Consider the following 22,587-nt stretch of genomic DNA (forward strand, 5'->3'; position numbering starts at 1 on the left):
TCGACTCTGTAAGAGCATCTAGGTGTGTATACACACACACATAGGTGGGTGGTAGCTGAGTGGACAGCGCTCTAGAACTCGTGGACCTAGGGACCGGGGTTCGATCAGTTGAGAGGCGGGCCGAAAGAGCAGAGCTCAACCCCCGCCAAGCATAACTAGATGAATACAACTAGGTGAATACACAGGAAGAGATTCCGCTATAGCCTTTAACCACCCAATTAACCCTACTCCGTTCCTCTTCGTTCAGTTTCCCTGAACAGAATATTTGGCCACCAGCTCCTATTGAAAACTGCTTTTTAATCATTTTTCACAGACCAGGGGCGCCCTCTTCCTCCCTCTCCCCCCCATCTTACTCTCCCACTCTCCCTTTCCTCCTTCACCTCCTTCCTTCCCCTTCTACCTTCTAGCCGCCCCCCCCCCTCTTCTTCCTCCCACTTTTCCTCTTCAATGAGGGTTGCAATGGTCAGATTTTCCCTCCAAATGCCCACACACTTTGCACACCAAATAATTGGATAAGATTTTGGCATTAAGTTATATTATAATCATTATAATACTATATAATTATATATAATTATTTATAATTATATATAATTATTATAATTATATATAATTATAATATATTATGGATATTATATGCTATAATAATATAATTCATGTATATATGTTTATTTTATCATCACTCCTTGAGTGATCGACAACAAGTTTTGTGTGTATATTTGTTTCCATTGTTATCGAGCCCTTTGTGTCTCACTATAGCAACTCTAGCGGGGCCTCCCTTGCCTCTGTGTGTACTCACCTTGTTGTGCTTGCAGGGGGGTTGAGCTCTGTCTCTTGGGTCCCGGCTGTCAATCAACTGTGTCTACACACACTCAGGTGTGGTTGCATAGTTTGCGCATTTTGGATTTTACTTTTTTGCTTGTTACGCGTTTTAGATTATATTTTGGATTATATTTTGATCATTTTGTATTTTTGGCATTTAAGAATTTCTTCGTTGGACTTTTTTTTGTAGTTTGGGACGTTTTGGGAAGATAAATATTTAAGCTTGCTAACAGGAGACATAAGTCACCTGCTTCTGTACCCACTGTGAGAAATACAGAACAGAAATACACCTGCACCTGTACCCACTGTGAGAAATACAGAACAGAAATACACCTGCACCTGTACCCACTGTGAGAAATACAGAACAGAAATACACCTGCACCTGTACCCACTGTGAGAAATACAGAACAGAATACACCTGCACCTGTACCCACTGTGAGAAATACAGAACAGAAATACACCTGCACCTGTACCCACTGTGAGAAATACAGAACAGAAATACACCTGCTCCTGTACCCACTGTGAGAAATACACGACATAAATACACCTGGTGATGATGTATAAAACTTCATCAGATTTATCCTCTCTAATTCCATTTAAGACTATACCAATTCCAATGGTGAAAACGATATACTAATTTAAACACTCAAGACAAACTTTTAATTTCATTATCAATGACGTCAGCAAGAAACTTAATATATTTTATTATAATTAAGGATCGAGTCTCCAACCCCGGAGACCGACCACGGCGGTCTCCGGGGTTGGAGGTCCCCGTGCCCTTCTTCACCACCTTCGAGGTCAACCCCGGAACTCACAGTTCCTGCGACGGCGCTGGAACCAATCGTATTGGCGTATGCCTTTCCACTGGAGACTTACAGCGCCGTGGAGAGGGGGGACCTGCTGCCTGGGTAACAGCTTCTCCCCCGTATCAACCTACCCTGGCTTTGTGCCCTGGAGAGGCCACTCCAGACCGACAACCAGAGCGCAACTCCATAGTCTCCTGAGACTGATGGATGCCTACTACTACTAAGGATCGAGTTTATTATATGGAAAATAAACTTTATTGTTCTACCATATATCGGACAAGTTTTCATTTAAACTTTTGACATAATGTAAATTCATATTTAAATTCCTCTATAAAAGATGTTTTTAAATGTATAATTCAAATTTTACTTGGCTTTAATAGTATATAAAAGCACCTTTTTTACTTCTCGTAATAAACGTCTTTCCTGGTGAAAAGGTTATATTTGCTCCCTCCTCTTTCTCATCCTCGCTCACTCCTCTCTCTCTCATTCCTCTCTCTCTCTCTCTTCTCCCTCACTCCTCTCTCTCTCTCACTCTCTCTCTCTCTCTTTCTCTCTCTCTCTCTCCTCCCTCACTCCTCTGTCTCTCTTCTCCCTTTCTCCTCTCTTCCCTCAATCCTCTCTATGTACTTGCTACATTTCTCCTGGACCAATTAAGACTTTGAAGACCGCGCGAAAGAAACACAAGAAAGGTCTTTATAACCACGGTCCCTCTTTGTTTCTTTGTCACCAGGTCGTTTGATGCAACCTAACACACCGGCAGGAATGCCAATGTTATACCAGGATTGAAGAAAGCCACTACGCGGTTTCCTTAGAAATTTCTCTCCTTCCTCCTCCTCCTTCTCTCTCTCTCTCTCTCTCTCTCTCTCTCTCTCTCTCTCTCTCTCTCTCTCTCTCTCTCTCTCTCTCTCCCTCTCTCTCTCTCTCTCTCTCTCTCTCTCTCTCTCTCTCTCTCTCCTTTCGTATTCTTTGCCGGGAGCTCCTTCTTAATGAGGCTCGTATTGCATCTCACGAGGATAATTTCCTGCACTTTTCTGTCATTGTGTTGTGAGATATGTTCACCTGTCTGAACGTTCTTGTTATTATTACTATTATTATTATTATTATTATTATATATATATATATATATATATATATATATATATATATATATATATATATATATATATATATATATATATATGTGTGTGTGTGTATATCACGAAAATAAACACGTGATTAAGAATGTGACAATGTCAGACCACGGAGGAAAATGAAACAGGAATTTCCTTAAGTACTTTCGTATATTAAATACGAAAGTACTTATTCCTTCTGAAAATGTATTTAATATACGAAAGTACTTAAGGAAATTCCTGTTTCATTTTCCTCCGTGGTCTGACATTGTCATATATATATATATATATATATATATATATATATATAATATAATCAAATATAATCAAATATATATAATTTTTGTAACAAAGTTCAAATAAAGTAAATATATATGTGTACATACAAAAGAATGGGGGTGGTAGGAGAAGATAATATTAGTGTTCAGTGAGAAACCACAAGGTCTCCTCTGAATACTTTTTATTTTCTTCTCCGAGGCTATGGGTCCCCACATTGGCACCAGAGGTGGTACCCTCACAAACTTCTTAAAAAAAAAAAAAAAAAAAAATATATAATCAAATACGATTTTAAATATTTATAAATATAATTATAAATATAAACGTTAAGTTATTAATATTAAATTGTTAATAATAATATTGTTATTATTAAATTTAACAACAAAATTACAATTATTAGTATTCAGTTTGACGGAAAAGGTTGTGAATGTGAGAATTATGGAGGGTTTTGTTTACTAAGAGTAGAGGGAAAGTTATGAATATGTTAATAGTGAAATTTTTTTCTGTAGGCCATATGTGAGTAATTGTATGTCGTCAAATCTGAGGAATGCAATTGATAAAGCTCTTAAGAGATTAAAAAGTTGAGAAAATATGTTACTATAAGACTTTGTGCCGGATGCATTTTACACTCTACGCAGATCACATCCCCGATTTCATCCCGGATTCATTTCAAACTTCACCAAAATCTCTCAGAGTTGGGAGGGGGTGATGCGTTACATGTTATATTTCTTAAAACATTTAACTCAGGCCTACATCGCCCAGCCTATGTCCGTCCCACACCCCACACCATTCCACATATAAATTTGGGTGAGTCTAGCCCCTAACGTCTGGCCTGCAACTTTGGACAGAAAGTCAGACTCTCTTACAGTATATATGTATATGTATATAGTCTTACAGTATATATATGTATATGTATATATTCTTACAGTATATATGTATATGGATATATTCATACAGTATATATGTATATGTATATATTCTTACAGTATATAGGTATATATTCTTACAGTATATATGTACAACAATCCACAGTACTGTGAGAGAGGGGCCGTCAGGGGAGTACCGCTGGCTACTATACATTTATAAAATATTTCAAACTTTGATAAAACTAACAGACTTTATATATTATTTATATAAATATCGCTTACAACATAATATTCGTCACATCACATAAAGGTAACTTTTCACGCGTTGAATACAATTTAACTTTGTTTAAATATAATGTACTGCTCTCCAAGTAGCGTTGATGATAAGGGCGAGAGTGTACCTTGAGGTTACCTGGAGATGATTTCGGGGCTCAGCGACCCCGCGGCCCGGTCGTCGACCAGGCCTCTTGGTTGGATGTTGGACGCGGCTGCTCGCAGTCTGACGTATGAGTCACAGCCTGGTTGATCAGGTATTCTTTGGAGGTGTTGTTGTAATCCACAAGTTAGTAGGAATTATTAGCTAGAGGATCATTACTACAACACTTAACGAATGATGATTGGAAGTACATGTTAAGTAGACAGACTATGGATCACATATCTAAGAAAGGTCAATGGATTAAGACCGAAGCTGTTTAGCCAAATTAATAATTCCTGGAAAGAGGAATTATTCTTCGTCAGGCTTCTAGGATCAAGGTTACCGCTCTAGGGATAAGGTTAATTGGATTATACCTTCTTTGAGAGGCGTGGTGAAATGTTTGAGGCCATGGTTGGCTAAAGTCAGTCTGATTGTGGGAGTTGAACTGAGAAGTCCTCTGGATCCCCGTTTGCGTCAGCAGCGAAGTGTAGCAGACAGCTATGCGAGAACCTGATGTGATCTTAGTGACCAAGTTAAGTCTGCAGTATGTGAGTATTGAATGAAAGACTAACCGGGTGTGGAGTGTTGTAGTAATCATTCCGTATTAGGGACTTAGGCGGAAGTTACGAGTGTGGGTGGTGACCGCGGAGGTCGAGTGGTCTATGGGTATTGGAAGTGTATTGACCTAATAGAGTATGTTGATATGTTATTATTTGTCAGAGTCTATTCTTTGTAATTAAATGACAAAACCCGACGGCCTTTAAATACCTTCCATATGTTCATTCATTGTGTTCCAGTACAAACCTAGTGGTACGCCTCAAGGGTCTGGTGTGTGTAGGAGTACACGGTGGTAGTAACGGTTGCTGAGGCAAGGTGTTATGTGTTGTGTAATCGCTGTGTTCGGAATGAACCGGGGTTCAGCGTCACGACAGTGCTTATCCAGTTCTCTCTTGAACACTGTGAGGGGTCTGCCAGTTATGCCCCTTATGTGTAGTGGAAGCGTGTTGAACAGTCTCGGGCCTCTGATGTTGATAGAGTTCTCTCTCAGAGTACCTGTTGCACCTCTGCTCTTCAACGGGGGTATTCTGCACATCCTACCATGCCTACTGGTCTCATGTGATGTTATTTCTGTGTGCAGATTTGGGATCAGCCCCTCTAATATTTTCCACATGTAAATTAATAATAATAATTTAATGCGTAATAAAAATAGTCAGAATATATGTTTGTTATAATTGTGTTTCACAAATGAAACTATACTGTTATAGCGAATATCAGTAGGACCCGAGAATCAGAGAGAGAAAGAGAGAGAGAGAGAGAGAGAGAGAGAGAGAGAGAGAGAGAGAGAGAGAGAGAGAGAGAGAGAGAGAATCCTCCCTCACCCACCAATAATACACACCACCTCTCCCATCACCCCTAAACGATTACCTTCCCATATTCTCGCCAGGTGCCAATATCCTGCCTCAGTAAACTCACTTCCTTCACTATAACACCTCTCCCCACCTCCCTCATGCTTCCCTCCCCACCTCCCTCATGCTCCCCTCCCCACCTCCCTCATGCTCCCCTCCCCACCTCCCTCATGCTCCCCTCCCCACCTCCCTCATGCTCCCCTCCCCACCTCCCTCATGCTTCCCTCCCCACCTCCCTCATGCTCCCCTTCCCACCTCCCTCATGCTTCCCTCCCCACCTCCCTCATGCTTCCCTCCCCACCTCCCTCATGCTCCCCTCCCCACCTCCCTCATGCTCCCCTCCCCACCTCCCTCATGCTCCCCTCCCCACCTCCCTCATGCTTCCCTCCACACCTCCCTCATGCTTCCCTCCCCACCCTCATGCTCCCCTCCCCACCTCCCTCATGCTTCCCTCCCCACCTCCCTCATGCTCCCCTCCCCACCTCCCTCATGCTCCCCTCCCCACCTCCCTCATGCTCCCCTCCCCACCTCCCTCATGCTTCCCTCCCCACCTCCCTCATGCTTCCCTCCCCACCTCCCTCATGCTTCCCTCCCCACCCTCATGCTCCCCTCCCCACCTCCCTCATGCTTCCCTCCCCACCTCCCTCATGCTCCCCTCCCCACCTCCCTCATGCTTCCCTCCCCACCTCCCTCATGCTTCCCTCCCCACCTCCCTCATGCTCCCCTCCCCACCTCCCTCATGCTTCCCTCCCCACCTCCCTCATGCTCCCCTCCCCACCTCCCTCATGCTTCCCTCCCCACCTCCCTCATGCTCCCCTCCCCACCTCCCTCATGCTTCCCTCCCCACCTCCCTCATGCTCCCCTCCCCACCTCCCTCATGCTTCCCTCCCCACCTCCCTCATGCTCCCCTCCCCACCTCCCTCATGCTCCCCTCCCCACCTCCCTCATGCTTCCCTCCCCACCTCCCTCATGCTTCCCTCCCCACCTCCCTCATGCTCCCCTTCCCACCTCCCTCATGCTTCCCTCCCCACCTCCCTCATGCTCCCCTCCCCACCTCCCTCATGCTTCCCCTCCCCACCTCCCTCATGCTCCCCTCCCCACCTCCCTCATGCTTCCCTCCCCACCTCCCTCATGCTCCCCTCCCCACCTCCCTCATGCTCCCCTCCCCACCTCCCTCATGCTCCCCTCCCCACCTCCCTCATGCTTCCCTCCCCACCTCCCTCATGCTCCCCTCCCCACCTCCCTCATGCTCCCCTCCCCACCTCCCTCATGCTTCCCTCCCCACCTCCCTCATGCTCCCCTCCCCACCTCCCTCATGCTTCCCTCCCCACCTCCCTCATGCTCCCCTCCCCACCTCCCTCATGCTCCCCTCCCCACCTCCCTCATGCTTCCCTCCCCACCTCCCTCATGCTCCCCTCCACACCTCCCACCACGGCATCCATTCACCGTTTGCTGTTCTATGTTCTAACATCATCCACTCACATCCGTTCCATTTGAAGTGTGAGAAAGGTGGGAGAGCAGGCAGGAAACAAGTGGGAGAAAAGACGGAGATGAGAGGAAGGAGTGAGAGATAAGAGGGAGATGTGAGGGAGATGAGAGGGAGATGAGAGAGAGATGGAGATGAGAGGGAGATGTGAGGAAGATGAGAGAGAGAGAGAGGGGGGGAGACACAGGGTGTAAAATTACTACCACCAGAGGCGAGTGTCGCTCACACGAGGTTCAGGGCCAAAATGATGACATATGAAGAGTTATGAGTTTGCGTGCACCTCCTTCCTCTTTTTCCTTACTAATTCCTTCCCTACCTCTCTATACTGACCTTTTTTTTATTCCCCCCCCTGCCCTCGTACCCCCCACCCCCCCACCTTGTCTCTAATATCCCCCCCCCCCTGTCTCTCTCTCTCTCTCTCTCTCTCTCTCTCTCTCTCTCTCTCTCTCTCTCTCTCTCTCTCTCTCTCTCTCTTCACTATAAGAATGTAGTTTCATCTGTAATAAACAATTATAGCAAGAATACAAACCCGTGTGATGGGCTGGACTTCCAGTTCTCGCCTGTTTTCCTGGCTTCTTGCATGGTCAGCGTTCGATTCCCTATGATCCAAGTGGTTAGGCACTGTTCCTTCGTTCCGACATTCATGTAGGAATGCTACAAGATTGGTGCCTGAGCTGTTATGACAGCTACGAGGCAAGGCTGAGGGAACGTGACCTTGCTAAGGAAAACAAATTGAAAGGGGCGACATGATCACGACATATCAATGAGATGTTTAACATCCACAATTGCAAGACAAGAGAGCATAGACGGAAACTAGACTCTGATGAGCCATAAGGTTGTATGAAAGCACTTCCTCTATTTAACAATAGTTTAGCAAGTAGAATGGGCTGAAATGGGAGGAAGTTGAGGCTAACTCCATTCAAAGTTTCTAAAGTAAGCGAGATGGTCGCGAGCCATTGCATTAGGCGACCAGCGACTGAAAGGCGGGGCCCAGGAGGTGAAACTCGCCAACTCTTACTTATGTCAGCTCAGATAGGGGAGTTAACACCAGAACGCGCGGGCAAACACATACACACACACACAAGCCACTAGGCTAGTCCCAGAACTAAGAGGCATGAGTTACGAGGGAAGGCTGCGTGAACTGCCCCTCACGTCGCTGGAAGTCAGAAGAGCTCAGGGAGACATGATCACCACATACAGAATTCTCAGTGGAATTTACAGGGTTGACCAGGATGGATTATTTAACACGGGCGGTACACGCACTAGGGGACACAGGTGGAAGCTGAGTACCCAAATGAGCCACAGAGACGTTAGAAAGAACTTTTTCAGTGTCAGAGTAGTTAATAAATGGAATGCACTAGGAAGTGATGTGGTGGAGGCTGACTCCACACACAGTTTTAAATGTAGATATGATAGAGTCCAATAGGCTCAGCGATCTGTACACCAGCAACCTGTACACTCACCAATTCTGATTGACGGTTGAGAGGCGGGACCAAAGAGCCAGAGCTCAACACCCGCAAGCATAACTAGGTGAGTACACACACACACACACACACACACACACACACACACACACACACACACACACACACACACACACACACACAGAGCAGAGTTCTCTCTGTTTCATCCGGTATGTGTGGGTGTGTGTGTCTACCCCTTTGCGTATGTATATTTCATCCGGTAGGAGCAGAGCTCAACCCCCACCAGCACAACTAGGTGAATACACACACAATCAATCACCAGCTCCGAAGGAACAAAATATGACAACACTGTGTGGTCAGCTGTTTCTTGTCGATAACTCTTGGTAATGAATGACTCTGCACCTCATCCTTCTCTTTTATAACCTTTCCTCTCCCTCCTCTCTTTCCTCCCCTCTCCCACCTCTCTTTCCTCTCCCTCTCCCACCTCTCTTTCCTCTCCCTCTCCCACCTCTCTTTCCTCTCCCTCTCCCACCTCTCTTTCCTCTCCCTCTCCCACCTCTCTTTCCTCTCCCTCTCCCACCTCTCTTTTCTCTCCCTCTCATTCTTTCACCTCCCTTTCATCTACATCTATATCTCTATTTATCCCTTCCCCCGTCACTCTTTCACTAAACTCAACAATTTCTCCCAAGCCTCCACAACAATTTCTCCTCGTGTCTCTAGCCACTCCTCCTCCTCCTTCTCCTCTCACCCTCTACATCGCTTTTATCTTCCTTTTCCTCCCATTTACCTGCCCTTCCTATTCTCCCTCACTCTCCTCCCTCCCTGTCTCTTCCTTTTACCTCTCTCGCCTCCCTTTAATTCTTTCCCTTAACTTTCATACATTCCTTTCGCCAAAATCTCCCTTCTCCCGTCTCAAACCTCCCTTCTCTTGTCCCTCCCATGTCTCGCCTATCTCTCTCTCTCTCTCTCTCTCTCTCTCTCTCTCTCTCTCTCTCTCTCTCTCTCTCTCTCTCTCTCTCTCTCTCTCTCTCTGAGCTTTAACATGTTTTAAACGAGTTTCTTGCGTTATCTAAAGGTTATTAACGTTTTTACGTTATTTAAACGTCATAAACGTTGTTAATACGTTATTGCAGCCCATCCTCCTAAAGTGAAAGTACTTATAGTAACTATGTGATGGAAAGCACCGATGATGGACCACCAGGAAGTTGATCTTTGTATTAGTGAATTTGGATAAAACTAATTTTTAGAGCAGAAATATAAATATAAGCCCTAACCTAACCTCTCCCAGCTATCCTAGGCTTAATACACGCTAAGCCTCAATGGTCCCCAGGACTATATGCAACTGAAAACTCACACCCCAGAAGTGACTCGAACCCATATTCCCAGGAGCAATGCAACTGATATGTACAGGATATTATATATATATATATATATATATATATATATATATATATATATATATATATATATATATATATATATATATATATATATATATATAATATACTCTGAGTACTCTTTATTTTCTTCTCCGAGGCTATGGGTTCCTACACTTGTACCAGAAGTGGTACCCCTTTTATATATATATATATATATATATATATATATATATATATATATATATATATATATATATATATATATATATATATATATATAAGTACTATCATTTGCATGCAGATGGGTTGCGTTATTAAAACATTAACACTATTTACGTTATTTAAACGTTACTAACATTTAATTAAATTAAGATCTTAAAAAATGCTGAGGTTTCTAATTAAGTTAGTATTAGGATGTGCTAGAATATCTTATGCGTAATTTATTTATGTCTGCTTATTAAGAACCTTTTAGAGGTTGACTTGGGAACGTTTGGTGAGAGTTTTAGCCAATCAGGTACGAGCAATTGCGAGACAGAATTTGATTGGCCACAATACCAGAGTTCAGTCACGTGATCGACTTAGGTTTACCAGCAAATCAGACATAAGTCGGATCTAATTGGGGGAGAGAGAGAGAGAGAGAGCCGGATTGTCTCCAAATGAGTCCTGGTTCAAGGTATTAATGGAACACTACCTAGTTCCCAAAGATGATTATGGAAGAGGATTTGATAATGTGTATGTTGACTCGTAGATGGCGCGAGCATCTACAACAGGCACATCTGACGGGTGGTAGGATTTGTTAAGTAAACGGAGGATAAGTTACAGTAACGTGGCTGAGACAAGTAACTCAACATCCACGTGTGAAGTGACGACGCTCCGGTGCGTCCAGGAACCCTTGACGCTGCTACTTGATAAGGGTCCAGGAAACGTTTTGACTTTTCAAAGAAAAGTTGAGTCTTGAAATGAAATGTTGAGTCATTTTGGAAGGAAGGCTAATTCTGCCATAATTTGTGGGAACCAGGTAGAAATAAGACGATGCGGTGAGATGACGAACAAGGAGTTAGGAATTGTAATTGTGTAAGGAACCAGGCGAAGGATTCATCAAGAGTCTTGGGTCGCTAATTGTGAGGAAAGTTCCTTGTATGGGGCTCAAGTGTTAGTTCAAGAAAAGAACCTAATTTTCCCTCCTAACCTAAGGGAATAAACCCTGAAAGGCATTCTCTTCTTCAATCTACAGGCAGAATCCAGTACAAATATATATACACTGGGGAATTTGTATATGCGTCACCTCCAGAGTCGCTACTAACACTCTGCCTCTCACGTGTACTGGTTTAAGTAGGTACTCTGTACTGGTTTAGGTAGGTACTCTGTACTGGTTTAAGTAGGTACTCTGTACTGGTTTAGGTAGGTACTCTGTACTGGTTTAAGTAGGTACTCTGTACTGGTTTAAGTAGGTACTCTGTAATGGTTTAAGTAGGTACTCTGTACTGGTTTAAGTAGGTACTCTGTACTGGTTTAAGTAGGTACTCTGTACAAGTTTAAGTAGGTACTCTGTACTGGTTTAAGTAGGTACTCTGTACTGGTTTAAGTAGGTACTCTGTAATGGTTTAAGTAGGTACTCTGTACTGGTTTAGGTAGGTACTCTGTACTGGTTTAAGTAGGTACTCTGTACTGGTTTAAGTAGGTACTCTGTACTGGTTTAAGTAGGTACTCTGTAATGGTTTAAGTAGGTACTCTGTACTGGTTTAAGTAGGTACTCTGTAATGGTTTAAGTAGGTACTCTGTACTGGTTTAGGTAGGTACTCTGTACTGGTTTAGGTAGGTACTCTGTACTGGTTTAAGTAGGTACTCTGTAATGGTTTAAGTAGGTACTCTGTACTGGTTTAAGTAGGTACTCTGTACTGGTTTAAGTAGGTACTCTGTACAAGTTTAAGTAGGTACTCTGTACTGGTTTAAGTAGGTACTCTGTACAAGTTTAAGTAGGTACTCTGTAATGGTTTAAGTAGGTACTCTGTACTGGTTTAAGTAGGTACTCTGTACAAGTTTAAGTAGGTACTCTGTACTGGTTTAAGTAGGTACTCTGTACTGGTTTAAGTAGGTACTCTGTAATGGTTTAAGTAGGTACTCTGTACTAGTTTAAGTAGGTACTCTGTACTGGTTTAAGTAGGTACTCTGTACTGGTTTAAGTAGGTACTCTGTACTGGTTTAAGTAGGTACTCTGTACAAGTTTAAGTAAGTACTCTGTACTGGTTTAAGTAGGTACTCTGTACTGGTTTAAGTAGGTACTCTGTACTGGTTTAAGTAGGTACTCTGTACAAGTTTAAGTAGGTACTCTGTACTAGTTTAAGTAGGTATTCTGTATTGGTTTAAGTAAGTACTCTGTACTGGTTTAAGTAGGTATTCTGTACTGGTTTAAGTAAGTACTCTGTACTGGTTTAAGTAGGTACTCTGTACTGGTTTAAGTAGGTACTCTGTACTGGTTTAAGTAGGTACTCTGTACTGGTTTAAGTAGGTACTCTGTACTGGTTTAAGTAGGTACTCTGTACTGGTTTAAGTAGGTACTCTGTACTGGTTTAAGTAGGTACTCTGTACTGGTTTAAGTAGGTACTCTGTACTAGTTTAAGTAGGTACTCTGTACTGGTTTAAGTAGGTACTCTGTACTGGTTTAAGTAGGTACTCTGTACTGGTTTAAGTAGGTACTCTGTACTGGTTTAAGTAGGTACTCTGTACTGGTTTAAGTAGGTACTCTGTACTGGTTTAAGTAGGTACTCTGTACTGGTTTAAGTAGGTACTCTGTACTGGTTTAAGTAGGTACTCTGTACTGGTTTAAGTAGGTACTCTGTACTGGTTTAAGTAGGTACTCTGTACTGGTTTAAGTAGGTACTCTGTACTGGTTTAAGTAGGTACTCTGTACTGGTTTAAGTAGGTACTCTGTACTGGTTTAAGTAGGTACTCTGTACTGGTTTAAGTAGGTACTCTGTACTGGTTTAAGTAGGTACTCTGTACTGGTTTAAGTAGGTACTTTGCTTCATCAACAAATTTACTATAGTGAGTGGCTATATTTGTACAATTTCCATAGGAAGTGACTTTCTGTAAACTGTATAATAAGCCCGGTAATTTTTGGTGCTGGTTCATTCTTTACAGATTTGGTTAACTATTTGAGGTAATATTAAAGCTTAATTTATTTTTGTTCCTTGGCACCTAGTATTCATGTAAAGTAAAATATTATATTCTTATGGGTGTTTTAAAAATGTTTGTATGTACTGTTCCTGTGTGTGTTTACTAGTTGTGTTTACTAGTTGTGTTTTTGCGGGGGTTGAGCTTTGCTCTTTTGGCCCGCCTCTCAACTGTCAATCAACTGTTTACTAACTAACTACTAACTTACTAACTACTTTTTTTTTTCCCCCACACCACACACACACACACACACCCCAGGAAGCAGCCCGTGACAGCTGACTAACTCCCAGGTACCTATTTACTGCTAGGTAACAGGGGCACTTAGGGTGAAAGAAACTTTGCCCATTTGTTTCTGCCTCGTGCGGGAATCGAACCCGCGCCACAGAATTACGAGTCCTGCGCGCTATCCACCAGGCTACGAGGCCCCCAGGGACCTCGTAGCCCCCAGGGGGCTGTGTGTGTCAGTCACCAGTGACAACAGTGTCGTTGGGGAGTATTTTGTTTGTTCTGACATACAGCGCATAGCTATCAAAAGCCTTGAGAATTAGCAAAGAGAATTTCCCATCTGTTGTGTGCTGGTCATCGTTAGTTAATATTATTTCTTGTAAAATTGGTATATATTAGTTTCACAACTTGTGCAAGATGTTCTATAACATATATCTCTATTAATAATACAAGTTTTATTCAAACAGTACGACTGAGTGCAAGTAAAATAAATTTCCTTTCACTGTTGCAGTGCTGTTGCGATACCAGTGTATCGCTAATGCAATACAACCGGTGCAATACACCGGTTGTATTGTATTGGCCGGTGCGGATGCAATACAACTTCGTATCACGCCGCAGGAGCTTGACTGAACCAGCCCCCCAGCACTCTGCTGGCGGCTGTTGCAAATCACTTGCGACCATTGTGGCTCTGCGAGGCTCTGGAGACTTGAGGGGCTACTGGACCGAAGCCAGAGACACTGTGTCATCCATGGAGGACGAGCCCGGACACTCTGATCGCTTGCTGCTCCTCCAGGCCTGAGATCGGGAGCACTGTACCACCCAGACTTGTCTCCTAGGCGTGACCTCAGGTCTGTACACAGTTGGGATTTCGACACGTCTTATGGCGAGCTTTGTGCCCTCACGGTCTGGGTGTCAGTTGGAACATGTTCATCCTGTACCTTGGAACTGTTGCTGGGGAAGTCATAATGGACCAGAGACGGAAAGCGATATGGCAGAACTACAGGATAAATTGCCCCAGCACCACAATTACCAACAACCCACTACCATCACCACCACCCCTGACCCCCCCCCCCCCCTCCTTCCCCCGCCCTCACAATAACTTCCCCTCATATCTACCCTCCACCTCCCTTAAACCACCATTAATGAGATATCTTTATACATATTAGCGTCCAGCCAGCCCGGAAGGTCGCCCCCGCTAGACTTGGAGAATTACTAAACTTTCGCCGTGAGATCTTACACACGCTGAGGTCACAGCAGTTGCACGATGCTTCACCTCAAAAACATGCAAGCAATTTTCTAGCAACTTGCCTTGCGATGTTTTGGGTTTTATGTGTGTTTTTTGTGACATCTTTACGACATTCAATACCGATATCGTATCGTTAAGTGATTGGACAATAAGAACAGCAATAAGTATGTTCGGGTTACGGTGGAACTTTTGTTCATAGGCGATGGGAAGGACGTAGTGTGTGTGTACATATCTAGTTGTACTTGCGGGGGGTTGAGCTCTGGCTCTTTGGACCCGCCTCTCAACTGTCAATCAGTACAGATTCCTGAGCCTACTGGGCTCTATCATATCTACACTTGAAGCTGTGTATGGAGTCAGCCTCCACCACATCACTGCCTAATGCATTCCATCTAATGTCTTCTATTTGTTAACTACTCTGACACTGAAAAAGTTCTTTCTAACGTCCCTGTGGCTCATCTGGGTACTCAATCTCCACTTGTGTCCCCTTGTTCGCATACCACCCGCGGACTTGTGTGTGTGTGTGTGTGTGTGTGTACTCACAACCCCCTCAACCACACTCCATCCCCCCCCCACCATCAGGTCTACCCACTTCCTGCTAAACAAATCTTCCCCCACAAACGTCTACACAGATCAGCAGTTCCTGAGTCTGTGTGGCTCACCCAACCACATGGGCTGGACGGTAGAACGACGGTCTCGATTCATGCAGGTCGGCGTTCAATCCCCGACCATCCAAGTGGTTGGGCACCATTCCTTCCCCCTCCCCCCCGTCCCATCCCAAATCCTTATCCTGACCCCTTCCAAGTGCTATATAGTCATAATGGCTTGGCGCTTTCTCCTGACAACTACCAACCTCTCCCCCCCCCCACCTTCCGCCATTCCCCCCCTCCTCTACCCTCCTTCACTTCCCCCTACACCCTCTTACATCCCTCTTCGATTCTTACACCCCTCCATAAACCTCTTCCACCCTTCCCCTCTCCAACTCTTCCCCTTTCCCCCCTCCTCCCCCCCGTCTTCTCTTTTCCGCTTCCCCTCTGCCCCAACTCTTCCCTTCTTCCCCCCCCCCTTTTTTATCCGTTCCCTCTCCTATGTAGTCGTAATGGCTTGGCGCTTTCCCCTGATAGTTCCCTTCCCTTCTCTTCCCTCCCCCCGTCCCCTCTCTCTCTCCTACACTATCTATAACACTATATTAATACTTCACACAATCGTTTCAGCCTCTCACCATCCATAAAGGCACAGGGCAAAAAGGATAACATCAACCCATTTTTTGTTTTTGGATTCCGTTATTACAAATAATAATAATAATAATAATAATAATAATAATAATAATAATAATAATAATAATAATATTGAGGTTAATCATATATTATTGAGAGACCTTTGAGGAGATGATGTTGGCCGTGTCACTTGACACACGTTTTCTTTGACGCCGTTCCTGACACGCCCATGCTGGGCACGTACCCAATGGCAATTAATGGGAAAATTCGAAAAAAAAAAATCCATGATCGCAGTCTATCGTTACGCAAGACCTAAGCATCATAATTAATCGTTACCCAAAGTCTAGGCACAGACATTTATCGTTAACAATGATGAAGTAAATGTCAGTATTATTTAGCTGCAACCTGCATACATCGTTATCTATCGTTAAACATGACCAAGGTATCGTAATCTCTCTACACATGACCTAAGTATCGTAATCTACTATTAATCAAGACCTAAGTATCGTAATCTACTATTAATCATGACCTAAGTATCGTAATCTATTATTAATCATGATCTAAGTATCGTAATCTATTATTAATTATGACCTGGTCACCGCAATCCATCGCTAACCATGATCAAGCTACCGATAACTATCGCTGGATGACCATGACTTTCGTAATCTATCTTTAAACATGACCAAGCCATCGAAATATACTGCTAACACTGAACACACCCTCGTAATTAATCTATCGTTAAACATGACGATAACTATCGTTAACCATGACCAAGCCATCGTAAGCTAACGTCTATAGCGTCTCTCACACACACACAGTGTTGCCAAACCACTTCGTACCCAGCAAGTCCTTAATCCATTAACGAGCAATTTGAGATTTAACTTCTTGACGTGTTCAAGAGGTCGTAATTCCTTTAAGACTGACTCCTGCTCCTTCGTGTCTTGACTGCACGGTGTGACCATCACGCGAGCGGCGTCACGCCCATCAGAACCTGATTGATCGTAACTTGTTACAGACAGTTGCTCTCCGCGTATCGTAGAGACTGTTAGCGTACGGCTATTGGAGTCTATCGTTGGTGGGAGTGGGAGGATTGGGGGGAGTGGGTGGGTATTGGGAGGGAAGGGGTGGAGGGAATGCGAGGGGAAGATGGAGAGAATGGGGAGGGGAAGGGATGGAGGGAATGGGGAGTGGGGGAATTGAGAAGGGTCCAGAAACAAGTATTAATTTTATCCCCCCATTTCTTGTAGTGGAGGATTATTGTCCAGTTCTCTTCGTTTCTCCTTCTTTTCTCTAGTTCCTAAATCTAATTTCGTTTCCTATTTTTCCCCATTCATCGTCACCCTTGCTCTTGATTTCATCTTGCTTCTCATCTCTTGCTCTCCTTCCTTGTCCGTGCCTGCATTCCTCACCCCTAATACTTAAAGTTTTGGATGACAGCTTGAGATTTAACCGCCCTCCTTATCTCTCTCTCTCTCTCTCTCTCTCTCTCTCTCTCTCTCTCTCTCTCTCTCTCTCTCTCTCTCTCTCTCTCTCTCTCTCTCTCTCGCTCAACAGAGGGGGTACTCACCACTGGATCAGCGAGCGCCTCTGCACGCTGACTGACCTCAATCTGAAAGATAAGAGAAGAATCGTGAAAAGCTCAAATCTGATTCATACCAAGCCACTATATACACAGCGGTGTTGATCATATTGCTTGCTTGCTTGCCCAGTACAGACGTCGACTTCCCTCTCAATCATGTCCCTGATTACTCTCCCCTATCATTTTAATCACTTTTAATCATGTACACTTGTCCAGTTTATATTGGTGCTGTTTAATAATGCTCTCGGTAGATTTATTTATTGCGTATGAAGGTAAAGGACGACGTGCAAGCTTCAGCAGTCCTGAACGATATTATTGAGCAGGTGATTGTATAATAAACTTGCATGGGTTGCAAGCCATGGATAGGTTCGTGTTGCAATTTAGCTGGATTATTGCTGCTGTTGAAGAATAGTGTGTGTGGGTGTATGGGTGTGTGTGTGGGTGTGTGTGTGGGTGTGACGTGTGGTATGTGGTGTGTGTGTGGGTGGTGTGTGGTGGGTGTGTGTGGGTGTGGTGTGTGGTGTGTGTGTGTGGGTGTGGTGTGTGGTGTATGTGTGGGTGGAGTGTGGTGGGTGTGTGTGGGTGTGGTGTGTGGTGTGTGGGTGTGGTGTGTGGTGTGTGGTGGGTGTGGGTGGTGTGTGGTGGGGGTGTGTGGGTGTGGTGTGTGGTGTGTGTGTGTGGGTGTGGTGTGTGGTGTGTGTGTGTGTGTGTGTGTGTGTGTGTGGGTGTGGTGTGTGGTGTGTGTGTGTGTGGGTGTGGTGTGTGTGTGTGTGTGTGTGGGGTGTGTGTGTGGTGTGGGTGTGGTGTGTGTGTGTGGTGTGTGTGTGGGTGTGGTGTACTCACCTAATTGTACTCACTTAATTGTGCTTGCGGGGGTTGAGCTTTGTCTCTTTGGTCCCGCCTCTCAACTGTCAATCAACTGGTGTACAGATTCCTGAGCCTACTGGGCTCTATCATATCTACATTTGAAACTGTGTATGGAGTCAGCCTCCACCACATGACTTCCTAGTGCATTCTATTTATTAACTACTCTGACACTGAAAAAAAAATTTCTAACGTCTCTGTGGCTCATCTGGCTACTAAGTTTCCACCTGTGTCCCCTTGTTCGTGTCCCACCTGTGCTGAAGAGTTTGTCTTTGTCCACCCTGTCAATTCCCCTGAGAATTTTGTAGGTGGTTATCATGTCTCCCCTTACTCTTCTGTTTTCCAGGGACGTGAGATTCAGCTCCATTAGCCTTTCCTCGTAGCTCATACCTCTCAGTTCCAGGACGAGCCTGGTGGCATACCCCTGAATCTTCTCTAACTTAGTCTTGTGTTTAACTAGGTATGGACTCAAGGCTGGAGCTGCATATTCCAGGATTGGTCTGACATAAGTGGTATACAGGGTCCTGAACTATTCCTTACACAAGTTTCTAAAGGCAGTTCTTATGTTGGCCAGTCTAGCATATGCCGTTGATGATATTCTTTTGATGTGGGCCTCTGGGGACAGGTTCGGTGTGATATCAACCCCCAGATCTTTCTCTCTATTTGACTCTTGCAGGATTTCACCTTCCAGATGATACCTTGTGTTCAGCCTTCTGCTCCCTTCGCCTAATTTCATTACCTTACACTTTCCTGAGTTGAACTTTAGCAGCCATTTTCTAGACCATTCCTCCAGTTTGTCCAGGTCAGCCTGTAGTCTTTGTCTATCTTCATCCGTCTTGATTTGTGTGTGTGTGTGTGGTGTGTGTGTGTGTGTGGTGTGTGTGTGGGTGTGGTGTGTGTGTGGGTGTGGTGTGTGTGTGGGTGTGGTGTGTGTGGGTGTGGTGTGTGTGGGTGTGGTGTGTGTGTGTGTGGTGTGTGTGTGGTGTGTGTGTGTGGTGTGTGTGTGGGGGTGTGGTATGTGTGGTTGTGGTGTGTGTGTGGGTGTGGTGTGTGTGGTGTGTGTGGGTGTGGTATGTGTGGTTATGGTGTGTGTGTGGGTGTGGTGTGTGTGGGTGTGGTGTGTGTGTGTGTGTGTGTGGTGTGTGTGTGTGTGGGTGTGGTATGTGTGGGTGTGGTGTGTGTGGGTGTGGTGTGTGTGTGTGGGTGTGGTATGTGTGGTTGTGGTGTGTGTGGGTGTGGTGTGTGTGATATGTGTGGGTGTGGTGTGTGTGGGTGTACTGACCTATTTGTGCCTGCAAGATCGAGCATCGACTTTTGGATCCCGCCTTTCTTACTGCCGGTTAAGGCAATGACTCTTGTCCTTCTTCTCTTATCATAACTAGTTTTACAGTTATGAATAGTGTTTGCTTCTACAATGTGCTCCTTTGGTGCATTCCATTTCCCCACTTCTCGCACGCTAGAAGAAAACTTTCTAGCATCTCTATGACTCATCTGAGTTTCCAGCTTCCACCCATGTGTGTGTGTGTGTACGCACCTACCACAGTGTGTGTGTGTGTGTGTACGCACCTACTACAGTGTGTGTGTGTGTACGCACCTACTACAGTGTGTGTGTGTGTACTCGTCTCGTTGTACTCAACTAGTTTTGCTTGGGGGGGGGTTGAGATTTGGCTCTTTGGTCCTGCTTCTCAACCGTCAATCTACTGGTGTACAGATTCCTAACACACACACGCTGTGTTTGTGTGTGTGTGTGTGTGTGTGTGTGTGTGTGTGTGTGTGTGTGTGTGTGTGTGTGTGTGTGTGTGCGCGCGTACATATATGTGCATACGTGTATGTTTGTATGTGTGCGCATGTACGTATCTACTCTGACAATTCTTCATTTCCTATCGAGCCTGTATATCACGGTGAGGGAGAAGTTAATGTAGAGTCTAAAACTCTCCTCACCCCGAACAAAAACCACTTGAAAAAGACGAATATCGTCTATGCCCTTCGCATGTCCACTTGAGAACTGCCAGACCCAACGAATTCAATATACAGACAAGACAACATCCCTCTCAAGGCGCCTTACAATACACAAACAACAAGGACCTACCAAGGAACATATAAGTCTCTACACATAACCCTATCATCACCAGAGATATCCTGACAAGACACCACCAAAATAACCGACAATAGAAGACTCGACATTGGCGAGGCATTAGACGTCAGACAAACCAAGCCATCTATCAACAACAAACTAACACCAAATTACAATCTACCATTGTAACCAATCTACCAAGGGGAGCCGGTCGGCCGAGCGGACAGCACACTGGCCTTGTGATCCTGTGGTCCTGGGTTCGATCCCAGGCGCCGGCGAGAAACAATGGGCAGTTTCTTTCACCCCATGCCCCTGTTACCTAGCAGTAAAACAGGTACCTGGGTGTTAGTCAGCTGTCACTGGCTGCTTCCTGGGGGTGGAGGCCTGGTCGAGGACCGGGCCGCGGGGACACTAAAAAGCCCCGAAATCATCTCAAGATAACCTCAAGATAACCATCATCCAGAACACGACGCACCACACAATATACTGACTGACCCAGCCATCCTGGAAAGAGATGAGACTGGTAAGTTGTAATGGCCTATTCACCTTATCTCTGGCTATATATGGTGCATATAATTTATTTTTTTATTACGGGCTATTCATGCCCGTGCCACCTCTTGGGTGGCTTAATCTTTATCAATCAATCACTTGTTGACGGCCAAAAGCAACATTCACTCCAAACATCTACTACCTACCCTGTAGTAGTTAGTAGATGTTTGTTTGGTAGATCAAGTAGATGACTACCTACCCTACTCATGTCCGTGCCAGCTCCCTCTTGGACGGGTTAATCTCCATCAATCATGAGGCATTAAACATGACCCAAAGGGTTATATCAAGGCATTTATTGACATACACCAACGCCCAATGGTTGTAACACGTGTACTGAGGCCCCGTCACTAATGTTTACTACAAGCCCGCCACTCACGACGTTTATTTCAGCTAACAAACGTTTATAGTTCACTATCGACCCAACACATGTTTACTGCTCAGTATTGCCCTCGACAAACTTTTTCTCTAAACCCTCACGCTGCCAGGAAGACCATAATTGATCGTTTTCACGCCAGAGCAAACGTTTATTGCTCATTACTGCCGTCGGCAACGTTTAATGACGCTATAGTAAACGTTTACAGCTTGCTCTCGCCCTCAATAAACGTTCATTCAAGGCACTTCTGGCAGCCCATAATGTAAAAGTTTTCTCTAAGAGCTTGTGTAAACACCTGCATGAGACTAGTGTGTGTGTGTGTGTGTGTGTGTGTGTGTGTGTGTGTGTGTGTGTTCTAATTCTCAGTTTCCTGCTCGTGTATGTGTACGCGCGCGTGTGTGTACGCATTCGTGAGTCTGAGTGCGTGTGACGGCTTTCGTGTGAATGTATACGAGTAAACAAAAAAAATCCAACCTGTCGTTATCCCTTCCGTGGGTGTTGAAGCAGTGCACGAGACCTTCCGTGGGTGCTGAAGCAGTGCACGAGACCTTCCGTGGGTGCTGAAGCAGTGCACGAGACCTTCCGTGGGTGCTGAAGCAGTGCACGAGACCTTCCGTGGGTGCTGAAGCAGTGCACGAGACCTTCCGTGGGTGCTGAAGCAGTGCACGAGACCTTCCGTGGGTGCTGAAGCAGTGCACGAGACCTTCCGTGGGTGTTGAAGCAGTGCACGAGACCTTCCGTGGGTGCTGAAGCAGTGCACGAGACCTTCCGTGGGTGTTGAAGCAGTACACGAGACCTTCCGTGGGTGTTGAAGCAGTGCACGAGACCTTCCGTGGGTGTTGAAGCAGTGCACGAGACCTTCCGTGGGTGCTGAAGCAGTGCACGAGACCTTCCGTGGGTGCTGAGGCAGTACACGAGACCTTCCGTGGGTGCTGAAGCAGTACACGAGACCTTCCGTGGGTGCTGAGGCAGTACACGAGACCTTCCGTGGGTGCTGAAGCAGTACACGAGACCTTCCGTGGGTGCTGAAGTAGCACACGAGACCTTCCGTGGGTGCTGAAGCAGTGCACGAGACCTTCCGTGGGTGTTGAAGCAGTGCACGAGACCTTCCGTGGGTGTTGAAGCAGTGCACGAGACCTTCCGTGGGTGTTGAAGCAGTGCACGAGACCTTCCGTGGGTGTTGAAGCAGTGCACGAGACCTTCCGTGGGTGCTGAAGCAGTACACGAGACCTTCCGTGGGTGCTGAAGTAGCACACGAGACCTTCCGTGGGTGCTGAAGCAGTGCACGAGACCTTCCGTGGGT

The 22,587-nt window shown here is 45.2% G+C and overlaps 1 protein-coding gene across 1 annotated transcript in view; it reads right to left on the reverse strand.

Annotated features, from left to right (window-relative positions):
* Positions 1-22,587, reverse strand: part of LOC123762694 (5-hydroxytryptamine receptor 2A) — a 513,254-nt gene that overhangs the window by 303,975 nt on the left and 186,692 nt on the right. Inside the window, exon 2 of the mRNA XM_069332380.1 lies at positions 17,413-17,454. The gene's annotated coding sequence lies outside the window, so the exon portion shown is untranslated. The remainder of the gene's footprint in view (positions 1-17,412; positions 17,455-22,587) is intronic.

The sequence above is a fragment of the Procambarus clarkii genome, chromosome 27, assembly GCF_040958095.1.
Source record: "Procambarus clarkii isolate CNS0578487 chromosome 27, FALCON_Pclarkii_2.0, whole genome shotgun sequence".
Lineage (NCBI taxonomy): Eukaryota > Metazoa > Arthropoda > Malacostraca > Decapoda > Cambaridae > Procambarus > Procambarus clarkii.